This window comes from Kogia breviceps, chromosome 12 (genome assembly GCF_026419965.1).
Source record: "Kogia breviceps isolate mKogBre1 chromosome 12, mKogBre1 haplotype 1, whole genome shotgun sequence".
NCBI classification, from domain to species: domain Eukaryota; kingdom Metazoa; phylum Chordata; class Mammalia; order Artiodactyla; family Physeteridae; genus Kogia; species Kogia breviceps.
The window spans coordinates 77404851-77421039 of record NC_081321.1 but is presented as its reverse complement, the minus strand read 5'-3'; the positions used below and the strand labels follow the sequence as shown (position 1 = coordinate 77421039).

At 36.9% G+C, this 16189-nt stretch overlaps 1 pseudogene; it reads left to right on the top strand.

Moving 5' to 3' along the window:
- Window positions 1-15338: 15338 nt before the first annotated feature.
- On the top strand, window positions 15339-16078 carry LOC131766667 (small ribosomal subunit protein eS6-like; annotated as a pseudogene).
- The last annotated feature ends 111 nt before the right edge of the window (window positions 16079-16189 follow it).

Genomic DNA, 16189 nt, shown 5'->3' with positions numbered 1-16189 from the left:
TAATTAAAAATTTATTATTTTTTAATTTTTATTTATTTTTCCTTTCTTTTTTGCTCCCTTTTCTTCTGAGCCATGTGGCTGACAGGATCTTGGTGCTCCAGCCTGGTGTCAGGCCTGAGACTCTGAGGTGGGAGCAGGACACTGGACCACCAGAGACCCTCGTGGCCCCACGTAATATCAATTGGCGAGAGCTCTCCCAGAGATCTCCATCTCAATGCTAAGACCCAACTCCACCCAACGGCCAGCAAACTCCAGTGCTGGACGTCCCGTGCCAAACAACTAGCAAGACAGGAACACAACCTCACCCAACAGCAGACAGGCTGCCTAAAATCATACTAAGTTCAGAGATACCCCACAATACACCACCAGACGTGGCCCTGCCCACCAGAAAAACAAGATCCAGCCCCACTCACCAGAACACAGGCACCAGACCCCTCCACAAGGAAGCCTACACAAGCCACTGAACCAATCTCACTCACTGGGGGCAGACACCAAAAACAACGGGAACTACTAGCCTGCAAAAAGAGAAACCAAACACAGTAAGGTAAACAAAATGAGAAGACAGAGAAATGTGTAGCAGATGAAGGAGCAAGGTAAAAATGCACCAGACCAAACAAAAGAAGAGGAAACAGGCAGTCTACCTGAAACATAATTCAGAGTAATAATAGTAAAGATGATCCAAAATACTGGAAGGAGAATGGAGAAAATACAAGAAACATTTAACAAGGACCTAGAAGAACTAAAGAGCAAACAAACAGTGATGAACAACACAATAAATGAAATTTAAAATTCTCTAGAAGGAATCAATAGCAGAATAACTGAGGCAGAAGAATGGATAAGCAACCTGGAAGATAAAACAGTGGAAATAACTACTGCAAAGCAGAATAAAGAAAAAATGAAAAGAAATAAGGACAGTCTCAGAGACCTCTGGGACAACATTAAATGCACCAACATTCGAATTACAGGGATCCCAGAAGAAGAACAGAAAGAGAAAGGGTCTGAGAAAATATGTGAAGAGATTATAGTTGAAAACTTTCCTAACATGAGAAAGGAAATAGTCAATCAAGTCCAGGAAGCACAGAGAGTCCCACACAGGATAAATCCAAGGAGAAACACACCAAGACACATACAAATCAAATTATGAAAAATTAAACACAAAGAAGAAATATTAAAAGCAGCAGGAAAAAGCAACAAATAACATACAAGGGAATCCGTATAAGGTTAACAGCTGATCGTTCAGCAGAAACTGTGCAGGCCAGAAGGAAGTGACAGGGCATATTTAAAGTGATGAAAGGGAAAAACATACGACCAAGATTACTCTACTCAGCAAGGATCTCATTCAGATCCGATGGAGAAATTAAAACATTTACAGACGAGCAAAAGTTAAAAGAAGTCAGCACCACCAAATCAGCTTTACAACAAATGCTAAAGGAACTTCTCAGGGCACGAAACACAAGAGGAGGAAAAGACCTACAAAAACACACCCAAGAGAGGAACGAAGATGGTGGAGTAGAAGGATGTGGTCTCACTCCCTCTTGCGAGAACACCAGAATCACAACTAGCTGCTGGACAATCATCAACAGGAAGACACTGGGACTCACCAAAAAGGATACTCTACATCCAAAGACAAAGGAGAAGCCACAATGAGACAGTAGGAGGGGCGCAATCACAATAAAATCAAATCCCATAACTGGTGGGTGGGTGACTCACAGACTGGCGAACACTTATACCACAGAAGTCCACCCACTGGAGTGAAGGTTCTAAGCCCCACATCAGGCTTCCCAACCTGGGGGTCTGGCAAGGGGAGGAGGAATTCCTAGAGAATCAGACTTTGAAGCCTAGTGGGAATTGACTGCAGGACTTCGACAGGACTGGGGGAAACAGAGACTCCACTCTTGGAGGGCACACACAAAGCAGTGTGTGCATTGGGACCCAGGGGAAGGAGCAGTGACCCCAGGGGAGACTGAACCAGACCTACCTGCTGGTGTTGGAGGGTCTCCTGAAGAGGCGGGAGATGGCTCTGTTTCACCGTGGGGATGAGGGCACTGGAAGTGGAGGTTCTGGGAAGTGCTCCTTGGCATGAGACTTCCCAGAGTCTGTCATTGGCCCCACCAAAGAGCCCAGGTAGGCTCCAGTGTTGAGTTGTTTCAGGCCAAACAACCAACAGGGAGAGAACCCAGTCCCACGCATCAACAGTCAAGTGGATTAAAGTTTTACTGAGCTCTGCCCACCAGAGCAACAGTCAGCTCTTCCCACCACCAGTCCCTCCCATCAAGCCTCTTTGATAGCCTCATCCACCAGAGGCCAGACAGCAGAAGCAAGAAGAACTACAATCCTGCAGCCTGTGGAATGAAAACCACATTCACAGAAAGATAGACAAGATGAAAAGGCAGAGGGCTATGTACCAGATGAAGGAACAAGATAAAACTGAAAAAAAACAACTAAATGAAGTGGAGATAGGCAACCTTCCAGAAAAACAATTCAGAATAATGATAGTGAAAATGATCTAAGACCTCAGAAAAAGAATGGAGGCAAAGATCGAGAAGATGCAGGAAGCATTTAACAAAGACCTAGAAGAAATAAAGAACAAACAAACAGAGATGAACAATACAATAACTGAAATGAAACCTACACTAGAAGGAATCAATAGCAGAATAACTGAGGCAGAAGAATGGATAAGTGACCTGGAAGACAGAATGGTGGAATTCACTGCTGTGTAACAGACTAAAGAAAAAAGAATGAAAAGAAATGAAGACAGCCTAAGAGACCTCTGGGACAACATTATACTCAACAACATTCGCATTATAGGGGTCCCAGAAGGAGAAGAGAGAGAGAAAGGACCCGAGAAAATATCTGAAGAAATTATAGTAAAAAACTTCCCTAACATGGTTAAGGAAATAGCCACCCTAGTCCAGGAAGTGCAGAGAGTCCCATATAAGATAACCCCAAGGAGAAACATGCCAAGACACATAGTAATCAAATTGGCAAAAATTAAAGACAAAGAAAAATTATTGAAAGCAGCAAGAGAAAAACGACAAATAACATACAAGGGAACTCCCATAAGATTAACAGCTGATTTCTCAGCAGAAACTCTATAAGCCAGAAAGGAGTGGCATGATATACTTAAAGTGATGAAAGGGAAGAACCTATAACCAAGATTACTCTACCCGGCAAGGATCTCATTCAGATTTGATGGAGAAATCAAAAGCTTTACAGACAAGCAAAACCTAAGAGAATTCAGCACCACCAAACCAGATCTACAACAAGTGCTAAAGGAACTTCTCTAAGTGGGAAACACAAGAGCAAACAAGTACCTATGAAAACAAACCCAAAACAATTAAGAAAATGGTCATAGGAACATACATATCAATAATTACCTTAAATGTGAATGGTTTAAATGCTCCAATGAACAGACACAGGCTTGTGGAATGGATACAAAAACAAGACCCATATATATGCTGTCTACAAGAGACCCAATTAAGACCCAGGGACACATACAGACTGAAAGTGAGGGGATGGAAAAAGATATTCCATGCAAATGAAAATCAAAAGAAAGCTGGAGTAGCTATACTCACATCAGATAAAATAGACTTTAAAATAAAGATGTTACAAGAGACAAGGAAGGACACTACACAATGATCAAGGGATCAATCCAAGAAGATATAACAAATATAAATATATATGCACCCAACATAGGAGCACCTCAATACATAAGGCAACTGCTAACAGCTCTAAAAGAGGAAATGGACAGTAACACAATAATAGTGGGGGACTTTAACACCTCATTTACACCAATGGACAGATCATCCAAAATGAAAATAAATAAGGAAAGAGAAGTGCTAAATGACAAAACAGACCAGATAGATTTAACTGATATTTATAGGACATTCCATCCAAAAACAGCAGATTACACTTTCTTCTCAAGTGCACACGGAACATTCTCCAGGATAGATCACATCTTGGTTCACAAATCAAGCCTCAGTAAATTTAAGAAAATTGAAATCATATCAAGCATCTTTTCCGACCACAATGCTATGAGATTAGAAATCAATTACAGGGAAAAAAACGTAAAAAACACAAACACATGGAGGCTAAACAATACATTACTAAATAACGAAGAGATCAGTGAAGAAATCAAAGAGGAAATGAAAAAATACCTAGAGACAAATGACAATGAAAACATGACGATCCAAAACCTATGGGATGCAGCAAAAGCAGTTCTAAGAGGGACGTTTATAGCTATACAAGCCTACCTCAAGAAACAAGAAAAATCGCAAGTAAACAATCTAACCTTCCACCTAAAGGAACTTGAGAAAGAAGAACAAACAAAACCCAAAGTTAGCAGTAGGAAAAAAATCATAAAGATCAGAGCAGAAATAAATGAAATAGAAACAAAGAAAACAATAGCAAATATCAATAAAACTAAAAGCTGGCTCTTTGAGAAGATAAACAAAACTGATAAACCATTAGCCAGACTCATCAAGAAAAAGAGGGAGAGGACTCAAATCAATAAAATTAGAAATGAAAAAGAAAAAGTTACAACAGACACCGCACAAATACAAAGCATCCTAAGAGACTACTACAATCAACTCTATGGCAATAAAATGGACAACCTGGAAGAAATGGACAAATTCTTAGAAATGCACAATCTGCCAAGACTGAACCAGGAAGAAATAGAAAATATGAAAAGACCAATCACAAGTAATGAAATTGAAACTGTGATTTAAAATCTTTCAAAAAAAAAAAAATGTCCAGGACCAGACGGCTTCACAGGTGAATTCTATCAAACATTTAGAAAAGAGCTAACACCCATCCCTCTCAAACTCTTCCAAAAAATTGCAGAGGAATGAACACTCTCAAACTCATTCTATGAGGCCACCATCACCCTGATACCAAAACCAGACAAAAAGACTACAGAAAAAGAATATTACAGACCAATATCACTGATGCATATAGATGCACAAATCCTGAACAAAATACTAGCAAACAAAATCCAACAGCACATTAAAAGGATCATACACCACGATCAAGTGGGATTTATCCCAGGGATGCAAGGATTCTTTGATACACGCAAATCAATCAATGTGATACACCATATTAACAAACTGAAGGAGAAAAACCATATGATCATCTCAATAAATGCAGAAAAAGCTTCTGACAAAATTCAACATCCATTTATGATAAAAACTCTCCAGAAAGTGGGCATAGAGGGAACCTACCTCAACATAATAAAGGCCATATACGAGAAACCCACAGCAAACATAATTCTCAATGGTGAAAAACTGAAAGCATTTCCTCTAAGATCAGGAACGAGACAAGGATGTCCACTCTCACCACTATTATTCCATATAGTTTTGGAAGTCCTAGTCACAGCAATCAGAGAAGAAAAAGAAATAAAAGGAATACAAATTGGAGAAGAAGAAGTAAAACTGTCACTGTTTGCAGATGACATGATACTATACATAGAGAAACCTAAAAATGCCACCAGAAAACTACTAGAGCTAATCAATGAATTTGGTAAAGTAGCAGGATACAACATTAATGCACAGAACTCTCTTGCATTCCTCTACACGAATGATGAAAAATCTGAAAGAGAAATTATGGAAACACTCCCATTTACCACTGCAACAAAAAGAATAAAATTCCTAGGAATAAACCTACCTAGGGAGACAAAAGACCTTTATGCAGAAAACTATAAGACACTGATGAAAGAAATTAAAGATGATACCAACAGATGGAGAGATATACCATGTTCTTGGATTGGAAGAATCAATATTGTGAAAATGACTATACTATCCAATGCAATCTACAGATTCAATGCAATCCCTATCAAATTACCAATGTCATTTCTTACAGAACTAGAACAAATCATCTTAAAATTTGTATGGAGACACAAAAGACCCTGAAGATCCAAAGCAGTCTTGAGGGAAAAAAACAGAGCTGGAGGAATCAGGCTCCCTGACTTCAGACTATACTACAAAGCTACAGTAATCAAGACAATATGGTACTGGCACAAACACAGAAACATAGATCAATGGAACAAGATAGAAAGCCCAGAGATAAACCCATGCACCTATGGTCAACTAATCTATGACAAAAGAGGCAAAAAATACAATGGACAAAAGACGGTCTCTTAAATAAGTGGTGCTGGGAAAACTGGACCGCTACATGTAGAAGAATGAAATTAGAACACTCCCTAACACCATACACAAAAATAAACTCAAAATGGATTTGAGACCTAAATATAAGACCGGACACTATAAAACTCTTAGAGGAAAACATAGGAAGAACACTCTTTGACATAAATCACAGCAAGATCTTTTTTGATCCACCTCCTAGAGTAACGGAAATAAAAACAAAAATAAACAAATGGGATCTAATGAAACTTAAAAGCTTTTGCACAGCAAAGGAAACCATAAACAAGACGAAAAGACAACCCTCAGAATTGGAGAAAATATTTGCAAACGAATCAACGGACAAAGGATTAATCTCCAAATTATATAAACAGCTCATGCAGCTCAATATTAAAAAAACAAACAACCCAATTCAAAAATGGGCAGAAGACCTAAATAGACATTTCTCCAAAGAATACATACAGATGGCCAAGAAGCATGTGAAAAGCTGCTCAACATCACTAATTATTAGAGAAATGCAAATCAAAACTACAATGAGGTATCATCCCACAACGGTTAGAATGGGCATCATCAGAAAATCTACAAACAACAAATGCTGGAGAGGGTGCAGAGAAAAGAGAACCCCCCTGCACTGTTGGTGGGAATGTAAATTAACACAGCCACTATGGAGAACAGTATGGAGGTTCCTTAAAAAACTAAAAGTAGAACTACCATATGATGCAGCAATCCCACTACTGGGCATATACCCAGAGAAAACCATAATTCAAAAAGACACATGCACCCCAATGTTCATTGCAGCACTATTTACAATAGCCATGTCATGGAAGCAACCTAAATGCCCATCGACAGACGAATGGATAAAGAAGTTGTGGTACATATATACAATGGAATATTACTCAGGCATAAAAAGGAAAGAAATTGAGTCATTTGTTGAGATGTCGATGGACCTAGAGACTGTCATACAGACTGAAGTAAGTCAGAAAGAGAAAAACAAATATTGTATATTAATGTATGTATGTGGAACCTAGAAAAATGGTAAGATGAACCGATTTGCAGGGCAGAAGTTGAAACACAGATGTATAGAACAAACGTATGGACACCAAGGGGGGAAAACCACCATGGGGTGGGGATGGTGGTGTGCTGAATTGGGGGATTGGGATTGACATGTATACACTGATGTGTATAAAATTGATGACTAATAAGAACCTGCCATATAAAAAAACAATAAAAACAACTAATACTAAAGTTGCTTTGGGTTATTTGTATGGAAATACATTAATATAAATGTTTCAGACATTACATGAAATTACTAAAAATCTTATATGTTCTGGTATAATGTTATAAGTCATAATTCTAGTTATTATTTTAAAATGTATATCTCAGAAATAACTAAATTTCCTTGTCAATTTCATTATTATGAACTTTCATCAAATCTTTAACCAGGGTCATTTTTAAGTCTTTTGTCATTTACAGACAGTTCTGGGTGTACTCTGACATTTTTGCAAAAATATTCCTATAAAAGGGTTTCATCTTCAAGGAATTCATGGAAAAGACTCTGACAAGTATAAGTTTCTGGTAAATGACTATACTGCTGAACTGAATGAATAAGCATGTTCAGAACTCTAATGGAAAACTGATGAGTTCATAAAAGTGCTAACAAAAGATCAAGATGAAAAAAATTAATTACATGAGACTGAGTGAACTGATGAGGATAATTATAATTTTTGTGACTTTCTGTTTGAATAAAAAAAAATCCCACAAGAACTCAGAGGCAAAAAATATACAAATCAATTTTCACTGCAAAGTAAAGGAGCTGTTTCAGTGGAGGATTACTGGACTGAATGTCAATATTATGACATAGTATGAGTGTGTTTCGTGTTTGGTAATTGCAATCATTGTTGCTTTTGTTGTGGTCATCCATTTACAATGCTTGGTGTCAGTTTAGTTATCTCTTGTACAAATAAAATACAGTGTGTGTGTGTGTGTGTGTGTGTGTGTGTGTGTGTGTGTGTGAAAAAAAAGAAAATGTGATTGACATTAAACTTATAGGCTTTAATTTGGGGTTTTCAGGATTATTTATTTGGTGTTAGAATTTTGATTTCAAGATGAAATAATTGAGGGATGCACATTTTGTACTTGTGATTTTAAATTGACAACTAAGATAATAGAAGTTGTTTGTATACAATATTTAGTTAAATATTTGATACTTTTAACACTTTAGAAATTTAGACTTCTTACGTTTATAAGCAGTGGTTAAAGAAGTGGTTAAGAAGTTTTTGCTTATTAGATTTCTAAATCTTTCTTGTTAAGTGTTTAAAATGCTTGAGGGATTTGGATGTGTTAAAATTTGTAACTGTAATTTAAAATGTCTAAGGAAATTGAATTAATCAGGTTTATAAATGGTGCCAAATGTTTAGGGGAAATTAATCTGTCAAACTCACAACTCAAATGACCATTGATCAAAGAACAAGAAGGAACTGCATGTTTTTTATTTTAACAAAAATATTAGATTTATATGTGCATTTATTAGATAGAATTTCTCTTTGAAGGTTTAAGAGCTCATTTAAATTGGAATTTTAATAAATTGAATGCAAATTTTTAAAAAAACAAACAAAACGAAAAAAATTAAGAAAATTGTAATAGGAAAAAATACATATTGATAATTACCTTAAATGTAAATGGATTAAAAGCTCCAGCCAAAAGACACAGACTGGCTGAATGGATACAAAAACAAGACCCATATATATGCTGTCTACAAGAGACCCACTTCAGACCTAGGGACACATACAGACTGAAAGTGAGGGGATAGAAAAAGGTATTCCATCCAAATGGAAATAAAAGAAAGCTGGAGAAGCAATTCTCATGTCAGACAAAATAGACTATAAAATAAAGACTATTGCAAGAGATAAAGAAAGACACTACATAATCAATCCAAGAAGAAGATATAACAATTGTAAATATATATGCACCCAACCTAGGAGCACCTCAGTGCATAAGGCAAATGCTAATAACCATAAAAGGGGAAATCAACAGTAACACAACAGAAAGGGACTTTAACACCCCACTTTCACCAATGGACAGATCATCCAAAATGATAATAAATAAGGAAACACAAGCTTTAAATGACACATTAAACAAGATGGACTTCACTGATATTTATAGAACATTCCATCCAAAAAAAACAGAATACACTTTCTTCTCAAGTGCTCATGGAACACTCTCCAGGATAGACCATATCCTGGGTCACAAATCAAGCCTTGGTAAATTTAAGAAAATTGAAATTGTATCAAGTATCTTTTCTGACCACATGCTATGAGACTAGATATCAATTAGAGGAAAAAAAACTGTAAAATACCAAACACATGGAGGCTAAACAATACACTACTAAATAACCAAGAGATCACTGAAGAAATCAAAAAATACCTAGAAACAAGTGACAATGAAAACACGATGACCCAAAACCTATGGGATGCAGCAAAAGCAGTTCTAAGAGGGAAGATTATAGCAATACAATCCTACCTCAAGAAACAAGAAATATCTCAAATAAACAACCTAAACTTACAACTAAAGCAATTCGAGAAAAAGAAGAAAAAAACCCAAAGTTAGCAGAAGGAAAGAAATCATAAAGATCAGATCAGAAATAAATGAAAAAGAAATGAAGGAAATGATAGCAAAGATCAATAAAACTAAAAGCTGGTTCTCTGAGAAGGTAAACAAAATTGATAAACCTATTAGCCAGACACATCAAGAAAAAAAGGGAGAAGACTCAAATCAACAGAATTAGAAATGTAAAAGAAGTAACAATGGACAGTGCAGAAATACAAAGGATCATGAGAGATTACTACAAGCAACTATATGCAAATAAAATGGACAGCCTGGAAGAAATGGACAAATTCTTAGAAAAGCACAACCTTCTGAGATGGAACCAGGAAGAAATATAAAATATGAACAGACAAATCCAAGTAATGAAACTGAAACTGTGATTAAAAATCTTCCAACAAACAAAAGCCCAGGACCGGATGACTTCACAGGCAAATTCTCTCAAACATTTAGAGAAGAGCTAAAACCTATCCTTCTCAAACTCTTCCAAAATATAGCATAGGGAGGAACACTCCCAAACTCATTCTATGAGGCCACCATCACCCTGATACCAAAACCAGACAAAGATGTCACAAAGAAAGAAAACTACAGGCCAGTATCACTGATGAACATAGCTCCTCAACAAAATACTAGCAAACAGAATCCAACAGCACATTAAAAGGATCATACACAATGATCAAATGGGGTTTATCCCAGGAATGAAAGGATTCTTCAATATATGCAAATCAATCAATGTAATACACCATATTAACAAACTGAAGGAGAAAAACCATATGATAATCTTAATAGATGCAGAAAAAGCTTTCAACAAAATTCAACACTGATTTATGATAAAAACTCTCGAGAAAGTAGGCATAGAGGGAACCTACCTCAACATAATAAAGGTCATATATGACAAACCCACAGCCAACACCATTCTCAATGGTGAAAAACTGAAACCATTTCCTCTAAGATCAGGAAGAAGACAAGGCTTCCCACTCTCACCACTGTTATTCAACATAGCTTTGTAAGTCCTAGCCATGGCAATAACAGAAGAAAAAGAAATAAAAGGAATACAAATTGGAAAAGAAATAAAACTGCCATTGTTTGCAGATGACATAATACTATGCATAGGAAATCCTAAAGATGCCACCAGAAAACTACTAGAGCTAATCAATGAATTTGGTAATGTTGCAGGATACAAAATTAATGTACAGAAATCTCTTGCATTCCTATACACTAATGATGAAAAATCTGAAAGAAAAATTAAGGAAACACTCCCATTTACCATTGCAACAAAAAGAATAAAATACCTAGGAATAAACCTACCTAAGGAGACAAAAGACCTTTATGCAGAAAACTATAAGACACTGATGAAAGAAATTAAAGATGATAGAACAGATGGAGAGATATACCATGTTCTTAGATTGGAAGAATCAACATTGTGAAAATGACTAAACTACCCAAAGCAATCTAAAGATTCAATGCAATCCCTATCAAACTACCAATGGCATTTTTCACAGAACTAGAACAAAAAATTGCACAATTTGAATGGAAACACAAAAGACCCTGAAAAGCTGAAGCAATCTTGAGAAAGAAAAACAAAGCTGGAGGAATCAGGCTCCCAGACTTCAGACTATACTACAAGGCCACAGTAATCCAGACAGTATGGTACTGGCACAAAAACAGAAATATAGATTAATGGAACAGGATAGAAAGCCCAGAGATAAACCCACGCATATATGGTCACCTTATTTTTGATAAAGGAGGCAAAAATATACAATGGAGACAAGACAGCCTCTTCAAAAAGTGCTGCTGGGAAAACTGGACAGGTACATGTAAAAGAATGAAATTAGAACACTCCTTAACACCGTACACAAAAATAAAGTCAAAATGGATTAAAGACCTAAATGTAAGTCTAGACACTATAAAACTCTTAGAGGCAAACATAGGCAGAACACTCTATGATATAAATCACAGCAAGATCTTTTTTGACCCACCTCCTAGAGAAATGGAAATAAAAAGAAAAATAAACAAATGGGACCTAATGAAACTAAAAGCTTTTGCACAGCAAAGGAAACCATAAACAAGAAGAAAAGACAACCTTCACAATGGCAGAAAATATTTGTAAATGAAGCAACTGACAAAGGACTAATCTCCAAAATTTACAAGCAGCTCATGCAGCTCAATATCAAAAAAACAAACAACCCAATCCAAAAATGGGCAGAAGACCTAAATAGACATTTCTCCAAAGAAGATATACAGATTGCCAACAAACACATGAAAGAATGTTCAACATCACTAATCATTAGAGAAGTGCAAATCAAAACTACAATGAGGTATCACCTCACACCAGTCAGAATGGCCATCATCAAAACAATCTACAAACAATAAATGCTGGAGAGAGTGTGGAGAAAAGGAACCCTCTTGCACATTTGGTGGGAATGTAAACTGATACAGCCACTGTGGAGAACAGTATGGAGGTTCCTTTAAAAACTAACAATAGAACTACCATATGACCCAGCAATCCCACTACTGGGCATATACCCTGAGAAAACCATAATTCAAAAAGAGTCATGTACCACAGTGTTCACTGTAGCACTATTTACAACAGCCAGGACGTGGAAGCAACCTAAGTGTCCATCGATAGATGAATGGATAAAGAAGATGTGGCACATATATACAATGGAATATTACTCAGCCATAAAAAGAAACGAAATTGAGTTATTTGTAGTGAGGTGGATAGACCTAGAATCTGTCATACAGAGTGAAGTAAGTCAGAAAGAGAAAAGCAAATACCGTATGCTAACACATATATATGGAATCTAAAAAAAAAAAAAAAGGTTCTGAAGAACCTAGTGGCAGGACAGGAATAATGACACAGATGTAGAGAATGGACTTGAGGACATGGGGAGGGGGAAGGATAAGGTGGGACGAAGTGAGAGAGTGGCATGGACATATATACACTACCAAATGTAAAATAGATAGCTAGTGGGAAGCAGCTGTATAGCACAGGAAGATCAGCTGGGTGCTTTGTGTCCACCTAGAGGGGTAGGATAGGGAGGGTGGGAGGGAGATGCAAGAGGGAGGAGATATGGGGCTATATGTATATGTATAGCTAATTCACTCTTTTATAAAGCAGAAACAAACACACTATTGTAAAGGAGTTATACTCCAATAAAGATGTTTAAAAAAATAACTAAAAAAAATAAAAGTTATGTTTACACTATACTGTAGTATATTAAGTATGCAGTAGCATTATGTCTAAAAACACAATGTACATACCTTAATTTAAAATTACAAAACAAAAAATAATTGCAAAAGTAACATCAAAGATTACTGATCATAGATAACCATACAAATATAATAGTAATGAAAAAGTTTGAAATATTGTGAGAATTAGCAAGATGTGACACAGAGACATTAATTGAGACACGCTTTTGGAAAGATGGAGCCAACAGACTTGCTGGACACAGGGTTGCCACAAACCTTCAATTTGTAAAAAATGAAGTATCTGTGAAGCACAATGAAGCAAAGTGCAATAAAACGAGGTATGCCTGTATGCCATACCCTTATGCAATATACTTTTCTTCACTTTCTCCTGTTCCTTCTGCTTTTATTGTCATATATTTTACTTCTGTATATGTTTTAAACTCCCTTGATATATTATTTCTACCTTAGTCCATGGTTTTTTAAATAAAATAAACAATAAAAGTATTTCATATATTTCCCTGTGTATTTATCATTTCTGGTGCTCTTCATCCCTTCACATAGATTCAACTTTTTTATTATATCATTTCGGCCTGATGGACTTCTGTATTACAGTCTACTGTAATGAATTGTTTCAGCATTTGTTTATATGGAAATGTCTTTATTTCTACTTCATTTTTTTAAGGACTTTTTTTGCTGTATATATTGATAGAATTGTAGGTTGACAGGTTCTCCCCGGTCCTTTTAGCCCTTTAAATGTTATTCCATTTTCCTCTGGTTGGCATTGATTTTGATGAGAAGTTAGTTCTTGTTCTTATCATCAGTCCCCTGTAGGTGATATTTCTCTCCTTTCAGAATTTTGTCATTGTTGTTCTCAGCAATTGGAATATGATATGACTAGATAGAATTAGTTTTCTATTTACCCTGCTTGGAATTTATTGAGCTTTGAGGCTTATTTTACATCAAATTTAGAAAAATTTCAGTTACTGTTTCTTCAAACTTTTTTTTCTGTCCCCTTGTTTCCTTTCTCTTCTTCTGGGACTATAATTACAAGTATGTTAGCTTTCTAGATATGGTCCTAGAGTCACTGAGGTTGTGCTTATCTATAAAATTCTTTTAAGAAGTTTAGATAATTTCTTTTGACCTGTCTTCAAGTTTACTGAACTTTTCTTCTGCAATGTCAAATCTGTTAGACCCATCCAGTGAATTTTTAACTTCAGAGATTGTATTTTTCACTCTGAGGATTTACATTTGTTTCATTTTTAAGGTTCCCGCATCGCTTTGAATCTTCTTCTATCCACATATAATGTCCACATTTTCTCTTAAATCCTTGAATATATTTATAAAAGTCGTTTTGAAGTCCTGGCCCATTAATGCTAATATCTGTCAATTCTGAATTTATTACTATTGACTATCTGTTTCTCCAGAATGTGTAACACATTGTCCTGCTTCTTTGTATATGTAGTAATTTGTTACTGTGTGCTTGACTTTTGGGATGCTATTTGGTTGAGAGTCTTCCTTTAATAAGTACTGAATTTTGTTCTGGCTGGCAGTTAACTTATTTGCAGCTTAGCTTGATTTTGTCAAGGTTTGGTTTTAGGCTTTTTTAGGGCAGGTCTAAAGTTGTTCTTACTCTAGGGCTAGAGAAGCCGCACTCCTAATGTGTGGTTATTCTGGAGTCTCAACTAACTGCTGTGGATTTTTATTGAGGGATTTACTCTCTGGTTTATCAGAACTGAAATATCTCTGGAATCCCCATTCAGCTCACACCTCACAAGTAGTTGTTCTCTGTCAGACCTTTTGGAGCCTCACCCTGAACGTGTGCAGCTTAGTACCCAGCCAAGACTCAAGGAGATCTTTATCCATAATTTTAAGCCTCTCTCCTCTCGGGTGCCCTACCCTAAAAATTCCAGCAGCCTCAGAGTCCCTGAATTCTGATCTATCTTTTCTCTACCCAAAGAAACCACTGCACTCTGTTTGGGTTCCATTTCCCTGTGCCTTGATATGCAACATGGCAACAGGCAGATTTTTTTCACGTATTGAATTTTTCATAGGGATGAATGGGAAGTTCACTTCATGTAGTTTCCTTCTTTCAAGGATTATGATCCTCTTTGCCTATTGTCTAATGCCCACATACTGCTTCTTCATACATTTTCCCCAGCATTATAGTTGTTTAAAGTGGGGAACCAATATGATACCTATTTTTCTATCATAGCTGGAACTGGAAGCTGCATCCATTAAGTTTTTGCTCTCCTGTAGGACCCTAGGAATCTAAGTCCCTAGGGGAGGAAGGGCTAGGACGACAAGAGGAGGAAGAAGCCTCTAATGTTTAGGCTCCAAAATTCCCATACTGGAAGAGCAACAATCAGGTGGTCTCTTTTTCATGGTGCCTCGGTGGCAGTCTGCCGCTTCAGAATGAAGCTGAACATCTCTTTCCTGGCCACTGGTTGCCAGAAACTCATTGAAGTGCATGATGAACGAAAACTTCGTACCTTTTTTGAGAAGCAGATAGCCACAGAAGTTGCTGCTGATGTTCGGGGTGAAGAATGGAAGGGTTATGTGGTCCGAATCAGTGGTGGGAATCAGTGTTTCCCCATGAAGCAGGGTGTCTTGACCCATGGCTAAGTCCACCTGCTACTGAGTAAGGGGCATTCCTGTTACAGACCAAGGAGGACTGGAGAAAGAAAGCACAAATTTGTATGGGGTTGCACTGTGGATGCCAATTTGAGCATTCTCAATTTGGTCATTGTAAAAAAAAAAGGGGGAGAAGGATATTCCTGAACTCACTGATACTACTATGCCTCGTCGCCTGGGGACCAAAAAAGCTAGCAGAATCCACAAACTTTTCAATATCTCTAAAGAAAATGATGTCCGCCAGTATGTTGTGAGAAAGCCCCTAAACAAAGAAGGTAAGAAACCTAGGACCAAAGCACCCAAGATTCAGTCTTGTTACTCCACGTGTTCTGCAATACAAACGTCAGCATATTGCTCTAAAGAAACAGCGTACTAAGAAAAATAAGGAAGAGGCTTCAGAACATGCTAACCTTTTGGCCAAGAGAATGAAGGAGGCCAAAGAAAAAGGCCAGGAACAGAATGCCAAGAGATGGAGGCTGTCCTCTCTGAGAGCTTCTACTTCTGAGTCCAGTCAAAACTGAGATGTTCTAAGAGTAACAAATAAATAAAATCAGACATCACACAACACAAAAAAAGAGCAACAATCAGGTTCCAGAAAAAGAGTCAATTTGCATGTGAATACCACTTTTGCA